Consider the following 22,857-nt stretch of genomic DNA (forward strand, 5'->3'; position numbering starts at 1 on the left):
TAATAATTATTATCATTAAAAATCATTTAAAAATCTACAAATCACTTTTTGCATTTATTCAACAAATACTTATTGAACAACTACTATGTGTCAGACACTCTTCTATGTTTGAAGGATTCAACAATTAACAAAACATAAAACTCCACGCCCTGTTAACATTGATGGTGTTTCTTCATGATTACTGTTAGAAGGCTTAGAGAAATATTTCTACTTCACTTCAAGCAACTGTATAAGGCGGTTTCTTAACTAATCTCACTTGTGGCTTCCTCTGGTTTTCCCAACTTTATTTTCTTTTGTTATTTTCATAACAAAAAAGAAAATTATTACGTATTTTCAATTTATTATATTTTGTTATTCATAACCCATTCCAAATTTTCTTTTGGAAAAAAATGAGAAAAATCAAATTTAAAATTCTCTTGATCTGAGATATTTTTCCTGAGCTTCAAATCTGCAGTTTGGATGTCTACTCTTTGGCTCCATAAGCATGTGAAGTTACAAACACAAAGCCAAACATCCTTTTCCAAAATCCTATTCAACAGTCTCTCATATTCCCTGTAATGTTAAAGCCACCACCCACTTCCAAATTGACCAACACAGAAACCTACACATCATCCTCAAATTCTTCTCTTTCTTTGTCCAGCCTATACTATGAGTTCTACACTTGATACTTCTTTTAAATCTATCCCTTTCTATTTAGTTATTACTGGCACTACCTTGTTTAAAGACTCTCGGTCCTGGTTATGTAGATTCCTGCATTATGCTGTTCACTTCCTTTCATTCTCGTTTTTTTTTTTTAAGATTTTATTCATTTATTTCAGAGAGAGGAAGAGAGAAAGAAGAGAGAGCAAGTGAGCACAAGTATGAGCAGGGTGAGGGGCAGAGGGAGAAGAAGACACCCTGCTGATCAGGGAGCCTGATATGGGGCTGATCCCAGAACCCTGGGATCATGACCAGAGCTGAAGGCATAACCTACTGAGCCACCCAGGTGCTCCTTCCTTTCATTCTTTAAAAAGTAAGTCCTTTAAAATATATTTACAAATTTGATCAAGTCATTTTACTGTTCACTATTTCATTGAACATATCCTGCCCCTCTACCATGAGACCTCATCTTTCTTTCCAGTGAAGTGTATGTGTAAATGTTTTAAGCTTGATGCATTATTTACAGGTATAAATTTAAACATGTTTTATACTTTTATTACCAACATTTTAATTAAAATCTCACTATAAATTCATTAGAGAAGTGAGGGATTCAGAGAAAAGGTGGTAATACTTTGTCAATACATGAATCATGGTACTTTCCTTTAAAAAAAAAATATTGTAGCTAAATTAGATCAAGTTCCACTGGTGATAGTTAAGTTTAATAAATCGCCTTTAAACTAGTTTTTACTTTCATACAAAAGCTAAAAATGGAATTATAAAAATCAATATGTTAGGGAAAAAAAGATAAAAATTTAAAAAAAATAGACTAATAGATATGTAAGATTATGTCCTAGAGTAATTGAAAAGAAAATACTTTTAAAAGAACAGGAAAAAGCCATAAAGAAAGCAATTTAGGAATAAAGAAATAGACATTATCTTACATTCTTTTTTGTTCTTCTTTTACACATTCAACCATAGTTTTGGCACCTCAAAGTTGTTTAACTGAATATATTTGGCATGCACTCAATTTTGTGATTCATCACATAAATTTCATACATTTAAAATTTATTATGAAATTATTACTTAATGTAATTTTCACATTTAAGCCATATTTGAAAATCATATCTAACACCTACATCTAACAAATCTTGAGAGTGACAGGTTTTTGTGTATTTTTGATTTTTAAATTAAAATATTTTTATTTGTGATATGCTTGGGTGACTCAGTCGGTTAAGCATCAGACTCTTGATTTTGGCGCGGGTCATGATCTCAGGGTTGTGAAATCGACCCCTGAGTCAGGCTCTGTGCTCAGTGGGGAGTCTGCTTCTCTCTCTCTCTCTCTCTCTCTGCCCTTCCCCCTGCTCGCACTCTCTCTTTCTAAAATAAACAAATCTTTAAAAAATATATTTTTATTTGTTATCAGATACTAGTTGGGTTGTCATTTTCCTTTAGATGACCACTTTACTGAGTTTAATAGTGTCTCCCCCAAATTCATGTCTACTTAAAAACTCAGAATGTGACCTTATTTGGAAATCGAGTGTTTGCAGATGTTAATTAGTTACAATAAAGACACACTATAGTTAAGTTGGTCGGTAAATCCAATGACCAGTGTACTTATAAGAAGAGAGAAATTTGGACAGAGACAATGACATACAAGGATAACACAAAGTGACAAGAGAGACAGAGATGGGAGTGCTGCTTCCAGGAAATGCCAAGGATTGTCAGCTACCACCATAAGCCAGAAGAGACACGAACCAGATTCTTTCCTAGAGGCTTTAGAGGAAACAGGGTCCCTGTTGATCATCTGATTTCAGATATCTAGCCCGCAAAACTGTGAGAGAATAGATTTCTGCTTTTCAAGCTACCCAGCTTGTGACAATTCATTACGGCAGCGCTAGGAAACTGATACAATAATGAAATTCTTTTTTTACATTAAATTACTGTGAGATTGAGTCGCAGAAGAGGTTGTGATGACTCTGCTTACAAAAATCAGACAAACACATGTTTAAGAAATAGCTATTTAGAGGTATGATTTTATATAGAAGTGGATCATCAACTCCCTCAATTTTATCCTTTCCCTTGCCCTAAAACTGTAAAAAAAAAAAAAAAAAAAAGAAAAGAAAAGAAAAATGTTTTTTAATCAGAAGATGGTTTATAATACCTATATAATTGAAACGGGATAACTGGGTAGAGTATCTCAATCCAAGGATATCCTATCTGCTTATCTCTCTTCAATTCCCACACCCCCACCCCAAGGAAATGGGTAAAGTCCACAAGGGTCATGAACCAGACAGGACTCAATCCCAGGTCTGAGCCACCACTAATATCACCAGAGGTTCTTTACCACTATCTGTGAAAATGGGCTCAACTTCACTCTAGTGAACTTACATTGGAAATATTTCAAAATAAATAACTTAAAATGGACTAATTTTTCAAAGGAAGAAAGGACCTTGGAAAACATCTGTTTCATTCCTCTCATTTTAAAGACAAGAAAACTAGGATCAAAAGAGCTCAAGTGGCTTCCCTTGGTTACACAGATAATTCATGATAGAATCAGCTGGAATCCACACCTCCAAACTCTTCTCACCCCAATTGTCCTTCCACTGCAGCTCCCACCTGGTATCTGGCTTTAATCAGATGCTCACACACAAACCCTCACCATTTCTCACATTACAAGAAGTAGTCAAATGCACTTTCTTTGGTTTTGCTTTTGTGAAACCTCTATATTTAGAGTCCTTGCATAATATTTTTAATATGGCAAAATGTACTTACAGCTAAATAATGTGCTCAACAGAACTCCTTTTTCTCACGAGAATTAGTGTTTGTGGCAGATGCTAGATTGACAGACTTGAAGACTTGTTTTCAAATTACTACCGGAATATTTAAATCATAAAAAAAAAAAGTAGAGCAAATAACTGTATTTATGTTTACCAGCCTGGAATGATTTTTCAATATGTCAATGGATTGCAAGTAAGTTCCACAACAGAGATTGAAGATGGTTACAAATTTTATCTATATCCAACAGAGATGTTATAGTAAAACACATGCACATAGAAATGTGATAAACACACACACACACCACACACACACACACAGAAACACACACACATGTATATAAATGACAAAAGCAAAACTGGCTTGAGAAACAGAAATGTTCATTGAGAAATCTACCATAAATTTGAAGTTGTAATCAATGGCCAAGTTCTGGTCATGCCTGTTGCCAAAAAGAAAAGTAATGGCTAAGCGAATACAATTAATCACTGTATTTACATAACCATCATTTTCCTATGTAAAGAGCTACCCTGGTGAGTGCTGTAACACTTGTCAATTAGTTCTAATTAGTGTTTCTGCCTTTAAATGCTTGACTCCACTTTCAATGACAATTGTTTGCTTGCCTATCTTAACAAATACGGTGCTAGATAGGCTGCCATGAGGTCTGCTACATTTTAAGCAACAACTATCCAGCCTCAACACCCCTAGTCAGGTAGGCTGTGTAGGTACAGCAATTTCTTGGACTTGTTGTGGGCATCCAAGGAGGACCCAATCATTGGGTGCCCTCATGAAGACAAATTAAACTCCTTCCTCAACCTCCTGAAACAACTAAAAACTTCATTGTAATAATTTTGCAACAACTTGGCCTTTAACTTGGTCCTGGCTTAGGATATCTATAAACAGCTCTGAGAGCAGAGGTGTAAGAGATGACTGAATGAAAAGACATCTGTTGGCAAATGACTTGAATACACGATATGGAATAAAAATTTTCCCTCATGAGTATATTTGAAACACGTGATGAATATCTAGAGATGTGAATAACCAGAGATGTGTATTTTATACATTTTTCTATATTTGCCATACCATCAGAATTCTCATTTTCTTAGAGATGGCAACATGCACAAATCTTTAAAATTTGTTTTGAAAGTATGAATGTTTAGGCATTTTCTCTTATGAGATTTCTTTAAAAAGACGGGGGCGCCTGGGTGACTCAGTTGGCTCAGCGTCTACCTTCAGCTCAGGTCATGATCTTGCGGTCCTGGGATAGAGCCCCATGCCGGGCTCCCCCACTCAGCAGAGTCTGCTTCTTCTTCTCCCTCTGCTCCTGCCCTCTGCTTGTGCTTTCTCTCTCTCTCTCTCTCTCAAATAAATAAAATCTTAAAAAAAAAAAAGTCAAATTATCCAGAAAACAAACTTTGTCCCTAAGTAAAGGTAATTTCCTTCGGACTTGTTCTGACTCTCCCATAGAAATTCACCTGTGCTTACAGCCTCTGCTCTTTTAGTCTTGTGGAAGCTAAAGGGACAGTGTGGCAAATAGATGGAGGTGAACGATGTTCCATTCATTCTTTTGAGGATCTTGGAATGGAGGTTTGTCTGCCCTGTAAGTAGGCATGGCCTTCTGAGAGACTACTGATAGTGCCTGTTGCATGGCCCACAACAAGGCCTGAACAGATATTTGCCAAGAGAGACAGTAAGACCAAGTTTCTGGTGATTCCAAAAGATTAGCAAATATGCCCCCATGGAGAAGGGAAAGAGAAACCCATCAATTTTCTATATCAGAATGGCAGTTGTATTTTCCATCTGAAATTAATCACTGTAAACCAAAAAATACCATAGGAAGTTAAGATGATTCAGAATCTTTCTTTCAATGTGCTGTCATGGTAGAAACATTTCTAGGTTCAAATATGAAAGTTAGGAAATCAGGAACTCAAGAGAACTGGTTCTCAAAAGTTATAGGAATGTGATCTCAAGTGGAAATGCCTCATGAGAAGATAACAGGCAGAAAGTTTTCTGTTATCTATTTAGAAAACTTCTTTCTCTAATTCCTACCTATAGCAGTCTGACACTCTTACATCTGAAATGAGAACTTGAGTAGAGAGTAACAATTCCAATATCTTAAAGTGTAATGTCATATTTGCACTGATCAGCAAACGGAATCGCTAAAGGACCAAGGTCTCAAAAAATGCATTCTATGGAAAAGCTGATTGATTTCATATATATCAAAATATTCCCGAATCTAGCTATGTAATATGTTCTCCTGCTTTTTTAAAAAATACAAGCATCCAAGAAATTTCCTTAAGATTTTTTAATTTTTAAAATATAATTTATCTGTCAAATAATAATAATTATTAGCTAATGGTCAAAGAATCACTGATGAAAGTACAACAATCTTTATTCACATATATAACCCAGAAATCTTAAACATCTATTTGAGGAAAAAACCAAAACAAAACAAAACAAAAAACCCCAAAAACATCTATTGGAGGAAATAATAGGTAGAATTAAGTGAGTATGGGACTACTTTGCAGAAGGTATTGAGGGGGGCGGGTTTAAACTTTCAGCAAACTTAATTATTCTTTTTATCTGTACAGAAGATAAGTGGTCACATATGATAGCTTTGAGATAATAGCTTTGCTTTCTTTGATGAAGAATTACACCAAATTATGTTTTACGTTATAAAGTACTGTAATAAAATTGTTAAAATGGTATTGTAAACTGATTCACTTTTTTGGAGGAAAATTTACAATTTCTATTAAATACATTTAATAACTATATTTATAAAATGCTCATCATATGCTAGGTACTGTCCTAAGCACTTACAGTCGTTCTTAGACAATTCTATAAGATAGGTACTACTGTATTTCATGGAATCTAAAAAGCCATTGAGTATAACAGGTACCTTTATATTATACAAGAGAAAGAAAAAAAACAATGAATTATACTATGTACAATATTTTTATGCCACTTATAACTTTTATTTTTAGTTACTCAAAGAGCTCTTCTACAGTCACACCTGAACTTTTACTGTATATCACTCCCATGGATATATAACACTGAATATATAAATTAAATCAATTGGTTAAGATTCTTCACAATGTGGGGTCCAATTCTTCCTAAACACTTTTTTTTGCTCAGAGGTAACAATGTCTGTGTTTTTTTGCCAACTGTTATCCACTAGTCCATCAAGATTGTTGGTGATGTGATATTTCTTTAAAGAATTCTCTACTAATGTTTCTACGGTTTTCTACCAGGCTTTAGACATCCATTTGGCAACTTTTGTTATTGGCACTCTTTTTATTAAATGAAGGTGTCAACAGAAGGTTTTCAGACACAACCAGGACTCATTCCTCCCTTCAAGGGCCTTAAATGGCCTGTTGAAGGGTTACAAGCATCCAGTCATGGAACCAGTACTAAAAACCTGGGTGCACATATATCAACAATGACGTCTATGTCATGCTGTTATCCAGCTGACAAGGATTGTTAAAACGGCATTAACAGGGAGATGGATTCTGACCTCAGAAATGTTAAATTACTAGAATAAATGAAATACTAGGAGACAGAAATGATGAGAGATAGCTTTGTATAGTGCTCTGTAGCAGACCGTGTGAGTGCTACACACAAGAGTCCTCACACAAGAGGCAGGTATGCAACTTCGATCTACTTACTAGCTCCCTGACTTTGCATAGGCTATTTAATCTTTTTACTAATGAGTTCTCTCAACCATAAACTAAATATAACAATAGTAACCTTGCCTTGCAAGGCTATTTTGAAAATTAAAAGCAATAGTAAATGATACACTTCTGGGTACTTATTCAGGAGAAACACTCATAAATTATAATTATATATAAATCTAAAGATAAAGATATACATATGAATGACTACTGTTTTTAATGTTGAAAAATCAGAAACTCCTCAATTTGTATCAACTTATAGTCATATAAATTACAGTATATCAAGAATACTACAGCAGCCCCCCCTTATCTGTGGTTTCACCTTCTATGGTTTCAGTTACCCATGGTCAACTGTGGTCCAGCATCTGACGATCCTCCTTTTGGAGGTATTGTCAGAAGGGCAATAGTAGCCCAGTGCTGTGTCAAAATGCCTATATCTTGTACCTCACTTCGTCTCACAAAGTCGGCATTTTATCAGCTCACATCATCATGAGAACAAGGGCAGATGTAGTGCACTGAGATATTTCAAGTGAGAGGGAAGGAGAAAGACCACATTCCCATAATGTTTATGACAGTATATTATTATTATTGTTCTATCATATTATTAGTTATTATTTTTAACCTCCTCCTGTGCTTAATGTATAAAATATACTTTACCATAGATATGTTCATCTGGGGAAAAAAACATACTATATACAGCGTTCAGAACTCTCTGTGGGGAGCGCCTGGGTGGCTCAGTCAGTTGAGCGTCTGCCTTCGGCTCAGGTCATGATCCCAGGGTCCTGGGATCGAGTCCCGCATCGGGTTCTCTGCTCAGCGGAGAGCCTGCGTCTCCCTCTGCCTGCCACTCTGCCTGCTTGTGCTCTTTCTCATTCTCTCTCTCTCTGTGTCAAATAAATAAATAAATAAAATCTTTAAAAAATTTTTAAAAAAAAGAACTCTCTGTGGTTTCAGGCATCTGCTGGAGTTGTGGAAAAGAAGAGATTAATGTAAATACCATTAAAAATAGTGTGATAGGTTTTCACGTGCTGACATGAAACAATAACCATGATATATGAAATGAACAAGCAAGTTTTTAGAGTACAATGGCTCCATACTTAAAATAAACAAGCAAATGGGACATCATCTACATGCATGTATATGTTCATATGAACACATATATGTGTTTGCATATTGTTTTTAAAATGCGTAAGAGCTTGTTACCCAAATATAAACAGTGGTTGTTTCTGAGAGATATGATTATCTATGCTTTATCCATTTCTCTATTTCTTGAAATTTTATACTGAGTTATAAAACATTAAATCAGAAAAAATTAAAATTACTGTGGGACTATATAGTTATATGTTATATACTTATTTAACATACATATTTAGATATATATTAAAAGAGAAAACTATGTACACCAATAAGAGGTTAGGAAAATAAAAGAAATGTCACTGGATCCAAGCAATGATTTTCCTGAACACTTCATCAAAAATAAAATTACCTACGTCAATTTTTTTTCTGTCAATCAATATTCACTATAAGTATGTCAGTGTATTCTTTCAACATCTCTTGACATTCCCTACTTATTCTTCACATCCGTTTCCCTACTTTAGATCTAAATGGGGAGTTCTCTAGCTAGCTAGCTGTAGCAGACACCCTCACCACTCCTAATAGAAGCAGTCCTAATGGAAAACGTAGCCCATTTCTGAGTTCATTCTCTGAAATGTGAATCCAACAGCTACCTGTGATCCCTTGCACAAGTGAGGTTTAGGAAACCGGTCCTCTCTGTCTGGAGTCTGCTTTACCCGTATCCCAATCAAGTAGGAGACAGAGCCTTATATAAGGGTATTTGATAGACAAATGCTCTCTTCAGAGCAAGCATGCAACCTTATCATTAAAAACACATTTTCAATTTGTGTATGATTTTCAAGCACTTTACTTCCAGGTAAGCAAAATTCATTGCACAGAAGAAACAAAAGTAATAGAAGCCAATACGTAAACAGAGATGAGGTGACACGCCATGCTTAGAAAATATTTATAAATAAATGAGAATATATGCTGGCTCATATTAATTCATGAAATACTTTGTGTCCTGCCACCAGAGAAAAGGCATAAAGCAAGAAGCTTACAATGACCTTTGATCAGCAGCATTTCTGTATCTCCATTTCGTTAGGGCACCTTGGCTATCAACTAAAGGGTTTTGTCTCAGGAAGCCATGCATATTCCTCTTTATTCCTCTTTAATTGATTCTTTTGTGCAGGTGCTAAAAGGTAAGCTTAACACAAACATCTTGACATCTTTATTATTAGCATAAAAGTGTAAATTGGTACAAGGCTTTGGAGAGGGAACTAAGAAAAACACTCCTATGCAGATTTCTGAATTAACATCCAAATAATACTCCTAAGAACTAAGAATACTGAATTCTTAATATGGGTCTGGAACTTTACTAACTGGTATACAAGGATTATCCAGTGAGGTGCTGACAAACCTGCTCTCCAGGAAGGAAAAGGAAAACTAATTTATAGCATTTGCCAATTTCCATGGTATAAATATTGCACCCGTGGCTGATTTTAAACTACCAACATTTTAATACCCAGCTCTCAAAATTCCTGAATAATTAATCATCGGCCAGCTCCAGCGCATCATTACATTCTATCCTCAAAACAAAACTTTAGATTAGAAATTATGACCCCCGTCTTACAGATGTTTAAACTGAGACAGAAATTAGTGACGTAATTCTCCCAAGTTCTCACTGTTAGTGAGGGGCTAGGGGTTGTCTTTCTTTGCTTTATGCTTTTGCATATGTATTATAATTCTAATCCATTTCAGAGAAAAATGCAAATTAGCAACCAAAGAATAAAAACTAAATCAGAAAGAAGAAAACCCACAGCCAAACTTTCCTCTGGTGTGCTATTTGCCTAGAAAAACCTGCCACGGTAATGGAATCCAATGGGGTGTATAACTTGGCAGTTAAAAAAAAAAAAAAAAAAAAACTCTAGCCTGAAAACAGAACTGACAAAGCTTTCCTACAGGCTCGACATCTTTTTCTTAAGATTTTTTTTTTCAAGACTGTGTTTAGTAGCTACAAAATAAGAGTTAATCAAGGGCCTAAACTTGCCAAATCCATAATGTGGTGATATTTAGTTGGGAAAAAGTGAATACCTTCTCCCATAATTAGCATTCATCATTTTAGTAACGACTATCATTTTGTAATATTAAAATATTTCTGTAAAAGAGTAAAAAGAATAACTCTTAAGAAGATGTAGCAAAATAGGCCAGAGAAAAAGAGATTCAGAAAGAATGGCATGGATGATTTTTCCATATTAATTACAAGCAGTATCCTTTCAAGGAACTCATGGAAATGAAGCTGTTTCCCAAAAGATCTAAAGTAGTAGAAAGAAAAACAAAAACAAAAACAAAAACTAAGCATGTAAATCACTGGGCACTGAAACCTGAGTTTGAATCCGAGTATTTATACCTATGATCTGTATATCCATGATTAAGTTGTTTGATATTTTTCTGAGCAAAAAAATAAAATAATTCTTGTCCAGATTCAAGTGATACAATGATAACAATAGCTAATTTTTTTGATCAATTTGAATGTGCCAGGTCCTGTGCCAAGTGATTCACATGGACCATTTCATATAATCCTCTCAACTCAGTGAAGGAGTTCCTACCTCATTTTACCGATGAGAAGCTGCCTTGCTTAGAATGTAACTATTAACTGCGAGAAGAGGGCCTTGGAGCCAGGGTTTCTAACCAACAAACCTTCTTATTCATCATGCTACATTTTGTATGTGTATCATGAAAGGGGATGAGCACCTCGAAAACTGAAATGGTGTCATCTCCTCCAAAAGGTTGTGATTTAGTGAGATCTGGAACTGTGTCATGTTCCTCTCTCTCGAAGTATGGCAACATACCAAATATGTGAATGAATACAGGAATGAATGATTGTGCTGCTGAAAATGCCTGAGCATCACCAATACTATGTGTCCACTATCATAACCCAGAATCTCAAATATGTGCAAGCTTTGTTAAATATTTTGAGAAAACCTTCAAAAGGCTTGGTTTCCAGCCGTGATTGATAAGGTAATTGATAAGATTTACCACCCAATTTTAAATATGCCAATGTATTTGTAAAAGATTTATTAGAAGCTATTTTGCTGCTGAGTGGTCATTGAAAGACCTTTGCTTTGAATGCTTTAGAAAACATTTCTTTATCATATCATCCTTTTCCAAATTTTGAAAATGTAACAATTTGTCTTATTTCTGCCTCTGATGTTATCTACATATATATATTTACCTTGACAAGGACTCACAATGGGGTATTTAATAAAAATAAAGTGTTGTTTAGAGATTTCCAAATTAATTTTTTATGGTCCAAAATAGCACACCTTAGTGGAATTTTGCTTAGCTTCATTTCCTTGTTTGATTTTTTTCAGTTTTTTAAGTTGACATTGATTATTTTGAGCTAATAAGACCAACATTGCTAGGATAATCTCTGTTTAGAACAGTTAATATTTCTGCTACACCCCACATATATGAAACCTTATGCTCCAAATCACAAGGGAATGAGTACAATTCATTATCTTATAAAAACAAAAACAAAAGATAACAAACAACACATGTCCTACTCTAATGGATGAGAATGACAAGCTTCTTTTTTACAGGGCAAAAAATACAATCTCCCTCATTATAAACTGTTCTAAGCTTTTAAAATATCTTTTTTTTTTTTTTGGTAACTTTTTAGAGTATTTTGTGAAGACTTCTTTTCCTCCTACATAGTTACTCTCCAATATGTTTTCTGGTTTATCCATTTCTTTACTCTTCATATTTGACCCTTCCATGTACATTCTCTTTTTCTTTCTATTCATTTTATTAGACTTTGGGCAGGGAGAGTCACTCACTTCAGACACAGAACTACCAGTTAGGTCAAACTGAGTCTTTCAAGAGAGTTTCTGAAGAGGATTTAAAGGAATATTTCTTTTCCCCTCAACAATTAGTAAGCATAATTTATTCACTAGAAGGGGACAAACTAGGGTAATCCATAGAGATTCTTATGTTCTGTAGAACCGGCAATACATACCACCACCACCCCCTTCTTCAATCTGTAATCCAGTAAGTATGTTCACCCACTACATTAACACAAGAGGTTAACAGGAGTCTCTCAAACTTCTTAATGATGGACTGTGACCCTGAGATTTGTTCCACATCTTTCTTGATACACTAGACCATAAGCACTCTCATCGTAAAACTCCTCCACAGTTGGCACACCTAGCAGGTTGGCTTTGACTCAACAGATCATGAGTTTCTACTACAGTCCAATATATCCATAATCTGGGTACTCCTAGACAAAGAATTTCATGTTTAGCCAGTTCCAACCCAAGAATAACATAATTATAATTTCAATTTTTTTTAACTCAAGTTCACTAGATTAAGATTTCTGAACTTTGGTTTCCCCTAGGAGTCACTCCTCAAAGATTTGAAACAGCTTAGAAAAGACAAAGATTGGAGGTGTTGGGGAGGGAGTAATTCCAGCCAACATGATGTCTTTGTGGAGTCATCTGATTCCGTCAGCACAGTAAATAAGGAGTGGAATGGAGACCAATTGGGGTATTTTATCAACCCCTTAGAGCTTAGCCTACTAGGGGTAACTGTTCTGGGAAGGAATTCAAAGGAAGCTGAAAAGACTGCAATGAGATTTCAGTCCTTCCTACTCTGCCGGTTAAAATGACCATCCCACAGGCTAAGCTTTGTGGGGACTCCCGAGAAAAGAAATATCTCTTCTACTCTAAAGGTCTCTGGATTTGAATATGGCCAAAACCCCAGGCATTAAAACTGCAATCTGATGAGAGAATTGCAAAAGAATGATTCCCATTTTAGCAGCTTTGTAAAAGAGCATAAAATGTTGTTGTAAGAAAACATCCTGGCTGGCTGGCTGGCTGGCTGATTCCTTTCCAGACTCTCCTTGTAAGATACTGTTCACCAGACTAGAAAGGATATAAAACTGTGAAACGAGCTTACCAAAGTGAACCAAGAAGTGACCCACCAAAGGACCCAGCAGAATATCATGCTGGAAATCAGTTCTCCCAGAAAAGAACATACAAGAGTAGACTTCGTTTGAACATCTCTGATTAGAACTGTAGTGTTAGTGGAACCACTAACGGCACATGAGACATTGGTATGAGAGAGCGGTGGCATATGAATGACAGGGGTTTGCTTGCTCCAATCAATCGATGCACTGAGGCATCAAAAAACACTTATGTGCTTTGTATGTGCAACACTGACAGGACACACTTTTCAAATTGCTACATGCAAGCAAAGCAACTAGCTATCATGTACCCTATAAAATGGTGTTAGTGAGTAAATGAACAAGAATATAGCTAATGACGTTTTAGAGTGGGGAGAGATCACTTCCATCAAAAATCTTTAGAGAAGGACTCATGACTGAAGTAGAATCTGAGCTGGTCTCAACAGGTGGATAGACAGAAAGAATGAGGAAATGCCTTAAGCATGGCCCAAATGTGGTAATGGAACACGGAAAATCGGAAAAGCAGGAACACATAAAGCACACTTACAGTGTGTGTGAGCACGGTGAGCATGTATACAATGACATATGCCTACAGACACGCATCTACATACACACATATGTTGAGATATCTACATATAAATAGATAGACAACACATAGAGAGACAGGTCTACCTATCGATCCCTGCCTTCTCTTCTTGTTCCTGTTATATTTCCCTCCTTGTGGCTGCAGCACCACTTACTAGATTTGTGACCTTAGGTTGGTTACTTAACCTCTCCCAGACTCAGTTCTCTTAAAAACAACAGGGAAATAATCATCATCCTTAACTTAGTCGGTTGTTGTATAAATGAAAATGAATGCTAATAGGCTTGAAACAGAGACTAGATCATCTTAAGCACTCAAAACATGTTTGCTGATATTACTATTTTTATTGCCATCTCTGTCAGGCCATATTCATTTTCTTATGGTCCTTTCACCAGAATTTGAGCTCTTTGAGGGCAGAGAGTGCTTTAATCCATTTTTGACTCTCAACATCTAGTACATTCCCAGTAGAGTAGGGGTTATAACGGTCTCTTGAATGTTGAATCGGTTCCTCACTCTCTGCACCTACATCCACATTTATGTGTCTTAGAGAGTCCAAGTTCACATGCTCACGTTCCCAGGCCTTCTCTTTCTAGACTGCTCTAGGTTCTCCTTCCTTTCCTGATGCTATGGGCATTGCTTCTCTAGGGTTGTACTTAGCCTAATGGTTGTTATAATCCATGCTGTTAGTTTCACCTATGGAATTTCAGAGCAGGTAGAGGTAGTAATCTGCCATGAGTAATCCATGATTCTGGCTTCTGACCTCCCAATGCCATATATCCAGCTAGTGAACTCAAATGTGAACCCTAGAAGAACATGTATTTTTAAAAAATACCTAGCTAACATGCCCTGTGAGTTCCACTCCCAGGAACTTATACACCTACATTAAAACAATTTGTTTTCTATAGGTGTAAAGTACCATTATGCCAGCTTACAACCTGGAAAAAAAAAATCTATTGACATCCACACACTCTAGAGGGTTAAGGCTAAGTTAAAAGATTATTCCCTTCCCCAGCTACTTAGATTACCAAAAAAGATAGCCATATAAGATTACTTCGCCTTTTCTGACTTTAAAAAGTTGCCTGCTTGCTACCTTTTTTTATCTGAAGCCTGTAGGCAGATTCTAATTTGGCCCTGCAAAAAAATCTGTTTGGCCCTGGGCTGAGGGAAGATGTTAATTTTCATGACTGTTTTAGAACACATCAAAATTCAGTATGCATTTTTTCAGGATTTCAAAGCAATATGCTTAAAACATGCAATTTAGAACTAGAACATATAGAGCATTTAAAAATATTCAGGTTTTACCAAGAATCCATCCGGTCTATTATTGCAATAAGTAGGATACAAAGATATCTTTATCTGGTTGTGAATGAAACTCCATCTACTTAGAAAAAAGTTCGAAATAAAATTTTAGCTCTTTTAATTCTACAGAGGTTTTCTAGCTTTGACAGTAGAAATTTGCTGTAGTTGAAAAGAAAGAGATTATAAAATTGAATATGCATTAAGCATTTCTCAAAAATAATTGTAAAAGAAAACGGTTTCTAGTCTTTAATATTTATCCTTAATATAGCTTAAGGAACACTCTCAGCTTAGTCAACAAATGTAACAAAAAATGAGTAAGAACATGACTCATTCCACCATGAAGGTCTGTTAAGACAGGCACGTTGAACATTTCCATGGACTTCATCCACAGGATTTGTGCTCTCTTAGGTCAAACAGTGGGTGAGAACTTTTTTAAAAAGCCCAAAAGAAATGAATTGGTAAATCTCCACTTCATACATGGCAGAATGCACTTCTAATCAGTCTTAACAAATTTGTTCCTTTTGGGTTTGCATTGCTCTGTCCTTCAGGAATGCCAGAAGTTGGAGGCTGAATGGAAACGTTACAGATGTTAAGTCTTTTTTAGCCCAACCAAATGAATGTTGTTGAAAGGCATTCAGTTACTTTCTGTTCCTCCCACCCAAAGTCCACATATTTCTAGTACCAAAATGAGATCAAGAATGAAATATTGAGGGGCGCCTGAGTGGCTCAGTCAGTTAAGCGTCTATCTTCAGCTCAGGTCATGATCCCAGAGTCCTGGCATGGAATCCCGGGATCGAGCCCCATACGGGGCTCCCTGCTCAGCAGGGAGTCTTCTTCTCCCTCTGCCTCTCACCCTGCTCGTGCTCTCTCACACGCGCTCAATCTCTCTCAAATAAATAAATAATCTTTAAAAAAAAAAAAAAGAAGAAGAAAATATTGAACAGCCTCATACTCATGTAAAGACTTCAGAGGTTTCAGTTGAAAAAATCAAAAAGCAAGAGAGAAATGCTTTGTTATATCTCTTAGGGCCACTTTCTTAGGTGAAGATGAGCTGCTGCGGGTTTTGGCCCCACTCAAAGGTAAGGGACATGAAATCCACCTTGACATCCCTTCTGTAATAAAGCAACAACTTAGCAGCCTTTCAGAGGCAACTCGTTTTCTATCCTATATTTTTGGCACAAAATTCAGCCACTGCTGAAGCACATTGTTGCTTCCTAGAAACAGATGCTCTATGATCACAAAGGTTAACATTACTTGAGAGTCTATTGTGTGCCAGCCTCTGTGCTAAGAGCTTCACACTTATCATCTCATTCAGCGTTACAAGGACTTATAAAATGAATACACTGAAACCTCCATTTTGAGAAGGATGCTGAGTCTCGGAGAGGTAAGCAATCCAGCGGATCACAGGTAGGCACCAGCACAGCTGACACGTGAACACTGGCCATCCAACCCCAGGGCCCTCGCGAACTACTCTGCTACTTTCGGTGAGCATGTAAGCAATCTAGATTATGCGCTAAGTACCATAGCAGTTAATACTATAACACGTGCGAATATCATTTCAAAATTAAAAAAAAATAACTAGACAAATGGCAAGAAATCCTGCTTGCATGTTCTTAAGATGCAGTTCTATCAGATTCTATTTCAGTCAATTCCAACAAAGCTCAGCTGAATTGTTTCACTGAACTTTTTACTATAACATTTTTACAAACCACAGTTTCTGATCAATGATGCTTTGGCTGTGGAACTGAGCACATGGTAATACTTATCCCGCTATACTTTGAAATCCAGCCCTCTATTTACCAAGCATAAAGGCAAATGCCGGTTAAACTACTCTTAGTTCCATCTTTCTGATGTTCAAGCGCAGGAACAATTATCTCCATCAATATTTAATGGCCTAATCCTAAACAGACAGTGCCACAGTGCAGGCAATCGTCCTGTTAACATGCTGTTAATTTTCAGACATAGAGGCAGAAATAGACTGTACAGTTACTGAAAACGCACAGCAGTACACCTCCCTAAGGTAAAATTCTCTTCACGTTCTCTGGTCTACCTTCATTGATAATAAGGGAATTAGAAACATTTCAGAGTTGTGTTCAGTGGGTTAAGCTTGTTCACTCTTTAAAATTCATGGAGAGAAGGAAGCTTTCCTGGTTTTCCAGGTTTTTTTTTTAATAACAAGGTTTGCAACTCCTCTACTTAACCCTAACATATCTCATGATCCCACCTACCTGCCATTTTATTTTTGTTTGGTTTAGGTTTTTTGTTTTTGTTTTTTGGGGTGTGTGTGTGTGTGTGTGTGTGTGTGTTTTAACGCTTCAAATAACTATTACTATGTAACAAGAGTCATTACCTAGATAACTGAAATCCAGAAATCCAGACCACCGGACTTTAATTAGAAATCTTTCTATGAAATATGGGATAAGAATGCCAATATAACACAGGTCATAAGAAATTTTAATGCAAATAATTTTCACAATTTCAATGTGGATAGGGAACATCAGTCCCCTAAATAATTTCATTGAGAAGATCACAGTGTTGACTGTATGATTAGTTCTCTTTCTCTTCCTATTTTTATAAAAAGATTGAAGACTAGGGTAGAAGGATGTAGGAGGCAAACTGCCATGTAAAACCATTCTTGGAAAAAAATAATTTACAGGAAATGGGGGCAGAGAAATCATGTAAAGATTCAAAGAGCAAGAGTAACCGTGGAAGAAACAAAGGATCCTTCTTTATCTGTTTATTAATAGGCTAAATACATTCCTGGCAGCTGTACTTGAGAATAAAGTCTGTATTATCTACCCCGTGACTTCACGTTTGACCCTAAGATTTATCTAACCTCCTCTAAGTCTGATACAATTGGTTTTTTAAACCCAACTTAGTTATGATTTTTTACTGAATAGAAAATTTCAACAAGTTTCCCTTTCAAGGTGGGATATTACTTAGAATACTTTCAAGACACTTCCAATTATTTTTTCTACCTTTTTTGGTACTTCATGAGTATCCAGATTTGCAAGTGTTAAATAAATATTAAGTATCTTGTCAATTCTAAAGGATAAAGTTCAAATATATTTCTCCTAAGTATAAGGTAATAAATATCAAATTTGTCCATGTTGTCCAACTGGAGTAAAAGCAAGAAAGTTTGATCAGTTTGGAAATCTGGTGGACTTGGGTGAACATGGTAATAGATACTTTTTTACAGATTTGAAGGAAGAGAATTTGTGTCTATACAATTCTCTAGTTCTTGTAACACAAAGTGCAGAATGTCCTTGTAAGACTATTTCTTACTCCTTTGCCAAATACAGTTCTTAAGTACTATGTTTATATAACCATCTGCCATGTTTACATAGCAGAACTCAAAGGCAGAAATCTTACATTTGTCAGAAGCATGGCCATGCCCATAAGCCTATCTAGTATATAAATTATTTTGGAGTAAATTAGAATCTTTCCCCATTAATGTTCATTAACTTAAAAGCAGGGCCAAGCCTAATGCATAGCGGAGGGGTGGATAGCTTTGTCTTAGGAAACCCTGTCTCCCTCCTGTTGCCCTCCATTGAGAATCTAGTGACTTCCAATTGCCTGATATTCTTCATCCCATACCTCACCTAGACATTGTTTCTGCCCACCTTCCTCCCTTTATCCGTTCAACAAATATTTATTGAGCACTTACCACATGTCATCAGGCAGTGCTCCAGCTGGGTAGTGGAGTTCTATCAATGAACCAAAGAGAGATGTGTGGCCCAGTACAGCTTATATCTAAGAAGGGAAACAGAAAAGAAATAATAAATATAATAAATGCATATATATAGGATGTCAGCAGATAATATGGCTATGGAAAAAAGATAAGTAAAGCACGGTAAAGAGGATGAGGATTATAGAGCTGGGGGAGTATAAGGGGAGGACTGTACTTTCAAATAGAGAGGCCAAGATGGGCCTCATTGAGAAGGCAGCTTCTAAGTAAAGAAGTCAGCCCTGTGGAAGTATGAAGGAGAGCTTCAAAGGAAGAAAAGGCCAATGTCCAAAGGCCCTAAAGTCAGAGTATGCTGGATGTGTTTGAGGAACCACAGGGAGCTACTGTGACTGAAAGAGAGTGAACAAGGAGAGGAATAGGGGAAGAAGTGAGGGGGAAAAAAAACAGGCTTCAGGAGGAGTGAGCATCCTAATAGACCCCTGGGAAGCTTTGGCTTTTAATCTGTATTAAATCCCATTCCACAGAGTTCTGTGCTTTGTTAAGACTCAGAGTTGACTAGATTGATGATATATTTATTTACTCATTCATTTAATTCTTTATTCATTCATTCATTCATTCATTCATTCAACAAACACTTATGAAAGCCATAATACATAATGGGCCTCACATAGGCAGTAAGGCTCTAACAGTGAGCAAAAAGCAGACATAATCCCTGTCCTCAGGGAGTTTATGATCTAGTGAGGAAAACAGATAGTAATCTGACCATCACGGGAGAAGCCCTGTGAGGAAGAGTCCAGCAGAGGTGCAGGATGATACAGAAGTCCGGAATGGGAAAATGTGACTTAGTTATGAAGGTCAAGCACGCTGTGCTGAGAAAAAAAGCAATTAAGTGGCAAGTGAAAGATAAATAGGCATTAACTAGGCTAGCTAGAGAAAAGTGCCTAGGGGAACGGCAAGTGGCAGGCAGAAGGAGGATGGTGGCAGGGGACTGAAGGAAGGTGGACTGGTTGGAGCCCGAGAGCTGGAGGAGTATTGTGGGGGTGAGTCTGGACAGGTGGGGCAGAAGGTGGGAATTGAATGCGCTAGGGCTCAAAGGCCATAATAAGCAGTTTGTCTTTATCCTAAGCCCATAGGGAAGCCACTAAAAGATTTTAAGTAAGGTGGTGACCTGATAGGATTTAAGTTTTAAAGATCACTAATCCATATTGAATATGTATTAATGAGTTTATGTGTCTATCCTCTGGATAATTTGTTTGCATTTTAAAAGGAGCCTTATAGAGGTAATCCTGAACCCAAGCAGATCCTGGTGGGAATTTTAAATATTGCAGCAAGCTGATGAGAAAAAACCAGTGAGGTAGGGAAATTATTGAGCAGCCCATCAATTAAGTCAGAGAAGGAAGTCAGATTGTACATATTAAGCCTGTAAAATATGGCTTTCATTAAACTATTAAGATGTCAGGGAAGAACAAAATATTGGTTTTGTGTGAATACGAAATCCCTTTCATTTCTTTGATAAGCATTTTGACGCCTAGCGATGTTAAATGACTTTCCCAAAGTCACAGAGAAATTTCGTAGCAGTTCATCCAGTGTAAATTGCTTCCCAAAAAAGAGCAAAATGGGCAAATTAATTTAAGACTCAAACTAGAAGGTGTGGACATCTTAATGACTCCTAACTCTTTTGTTTTTACTTCTAAAACATTACGGAATACTTATGTCCATACAGCCTTAAAAATCCGGCTGTTCCCAGTCAACAGCCTCATGTGCAATCTCTTCCTCACAGTTGTGTGTTGAGTCTTCTCAAATTAGTCCTCAGAGGGAAAGCTGCTCGGTGAGTACCCTTCCTCTCCAGCCTCAGCACTACCCTTTCCACTACTACCACTGCCAGCTGTATCTGAGTCAGTCAACAAATATTAGGAGAACCTCAAGTATATACCAGACAGTCTGATAAAATACAAAGATTAAAAAAATTTCCCATTTTCCAAAAATCCAGTAGAATGAGAGCAACTGGCAAGTAAATGAATAATCACAAAAAACGTCACGGTTTTTCTTTAAAGTTGGACACAGGATGCTGTGGTACAAGACAAATGTCACACATAACTCCACTACAGATGAAGGACGCTTCACAGAAATGACATAAGTTGCCAGTTTTAAAGGATAGTTAAAATCTACCTCTGGATTGAGCAAAATAAGATTTTTTTTTTTTTAGATTACATGGAGTTGACACACCTCAAATTAATTTTCCTCAGCTGTCATTTGGTATGATTTTATCAGCCTATATTGAGGAACCCAAAACAAAACATTTCAGTGAAACTCATCATTGTTCATATAGGCCCTTATCCTGTGATTAACACATGGTTCCTTTATGAAGTCCCATCTGGTACTAACATGAGGAGGGGCTGAACTTCCTCAGGGTTCCCACTGGTTTTTGTCTCCATTAGGGATCTTGTAAATTGTGTAACTGAATAAATTTCCTCTTTCCCATTAGAAAACCTGGGGCCAGATTTGAACCTAAGTACTTCAGACTTATCATTTCTTATTTGTTGCATGATTCTATGTATTTTAACATATATATGGACCCTCACCATCAGGATACAAAACAGTTGCATCATCCCCCAAAAATGACATCCTTACTCCACCACAACACTGGCAACCTCTGCTGTTCTCCACGACTGTATTTGTCTTTTCTCAAACATCATATAAATCGACTCATCTATTATGTAACCTCTTAAGCCTGGCTTCTTTCACTCAGCCTAACATCATTTGTGAAACTCATCTAGGTTGTGGCATGCATCCGTAGTTTGTTCCTTTTGATTGGTCAGTATTCTTTCAGAAGCATGGGTATACCACAGTTTTGTACACTCACGCATTGGAAGGCTTTGGGATTTTTTTTTTCCAGTTTGCAACAGTAATGCTCAGAACTGCTATCAACATTCAACTATAGACACAATATCAATATAAGGTTTAATTCCTATAGATAAAAATCAGGAGTGATATTGCTAATTCATATGGTAGGTATATGTATAAGAACTGCCAAAACTGTTTTCCAGAATGGATGTACCATTTTGCATTCCCACCAGCAATATGTGAGAGTTCCATTTGCTTCAGTCATGTCAACACTTGGTATTGTCAAGATTTTTATTTAAGCCATTCTAGTAGATGTATTACGTATTATCTCACTGTGGTTCTAATCTGAATTTCCTTAAAAGCTAAGAATACGGTACATCTTTTCATGTACGTGTTTTTCTTGGTCATTTTAAGTCCACTTTTCCTTTTCCTTCTTTTTTTTTTTTGCAACCTCTTTTAAATTTACAATATATTTCTGCTTTTTCTCCGTGTTATTGAAGAAACTTAGGGCATTACTGGTGTAAGTATGGGTATATATGCCTAAGTTAAGTTAAATACAAAATACAGTCACAAAAATGTAGCATTTCAACAAATTCCAATTTAAGTTCTTTATTATTTTTGTCTTTTCCTGTATGTGTTTTATGGTCTATGAAAGGTATAAAGCACTGTATTTTTTTCTTATTTCTAAATCTGATATTTTCTAAGCTCTGGAATAAAATCTAGAAAAAGAAAACCAGTAAATCACTGAAAGCAGACAAAATAATGCTTTCAACAAAGAACCCAATGGAATTGTCCTTTTGAAATGTTATTACATTGTCTCTGTGTGTGTTTGGCTCTGCCGGTTGCATTCTGCAATTCCTATTCTCTGCCAGCTCTGGAGAAGGATAGAGCCAAATAACTGTGGGTTTTTTGATCTACTTGTCACCAAAAAGTTTGACAAAAGTCTCTTAAGCATTAGAACTATAAAAAACATTTACAACAGGATCAGAAAAAGCATGAAGTTTAACTCAATTGGTTCTGCGTTAAGCCCATGGTTTAGACCAGGCTCATTAAAAGCACAGATTTTGTTGCAAACCTGCGATTATTTCAAATGAAGTGATTCATGCTTTGGATAACTGCCATAAAAGTTTGGTAAAATATGATCGTTTCAATTAACTTTTCATTTGAAATTGTGCATGTAAAATACATAGCTAAAAGCAAAACTCTAGAATACGATATCACACTAACAAAAATGCCCCGTCATTCCCTCAAGAAGTTAGAGCAAGTGCTCTTCCAGTTCATACTGGGAAATCATTGTACTTGGTATACTTTGAATGAAATGCTTGTCTGCCAAGTCTATGAATCT

General features: G+C 36.4%; 1 long non-coding RNA gene across 2 annotated transcripts in view; it reads right to left on the bottom strand.

The window, feature by feature from the left end:
* LOC123001027 (uncharacterized) overlaps window positions 1–22,857 on the bottom strand; it is a 376,694-nt gene that overhangs the window by 147,425 nt on the left and 206,412 nt on the right. For both annotated transcript variants that reach the window (XR_008957471.1, XR_007190425.2), the window contains exon 4: window positions 18,648–18,733. This is a non-coding gene — a long non-coding RNA (uncharacterized LOC123001027). The remainder of the gene's footprint in view (window positions 1–18,647; window positions 18,734–22,857) is intronic.

This window comes from Ursus arctos, unplaced genomic scaffold (genome assembly GCF_023065955.2).
Source record: "Ursus arctos isolate Adak ecotype North America unplaced genomic scaffold, UrsArc2.0 scaffold_5, whole genome shotgun sequence".
Classification (NCBI taxonomy): Eukaryota; Metazoa; Chordata; class Mammalia; order Carnivora; family Ursidae; genus Ursus; species Ursus arctos.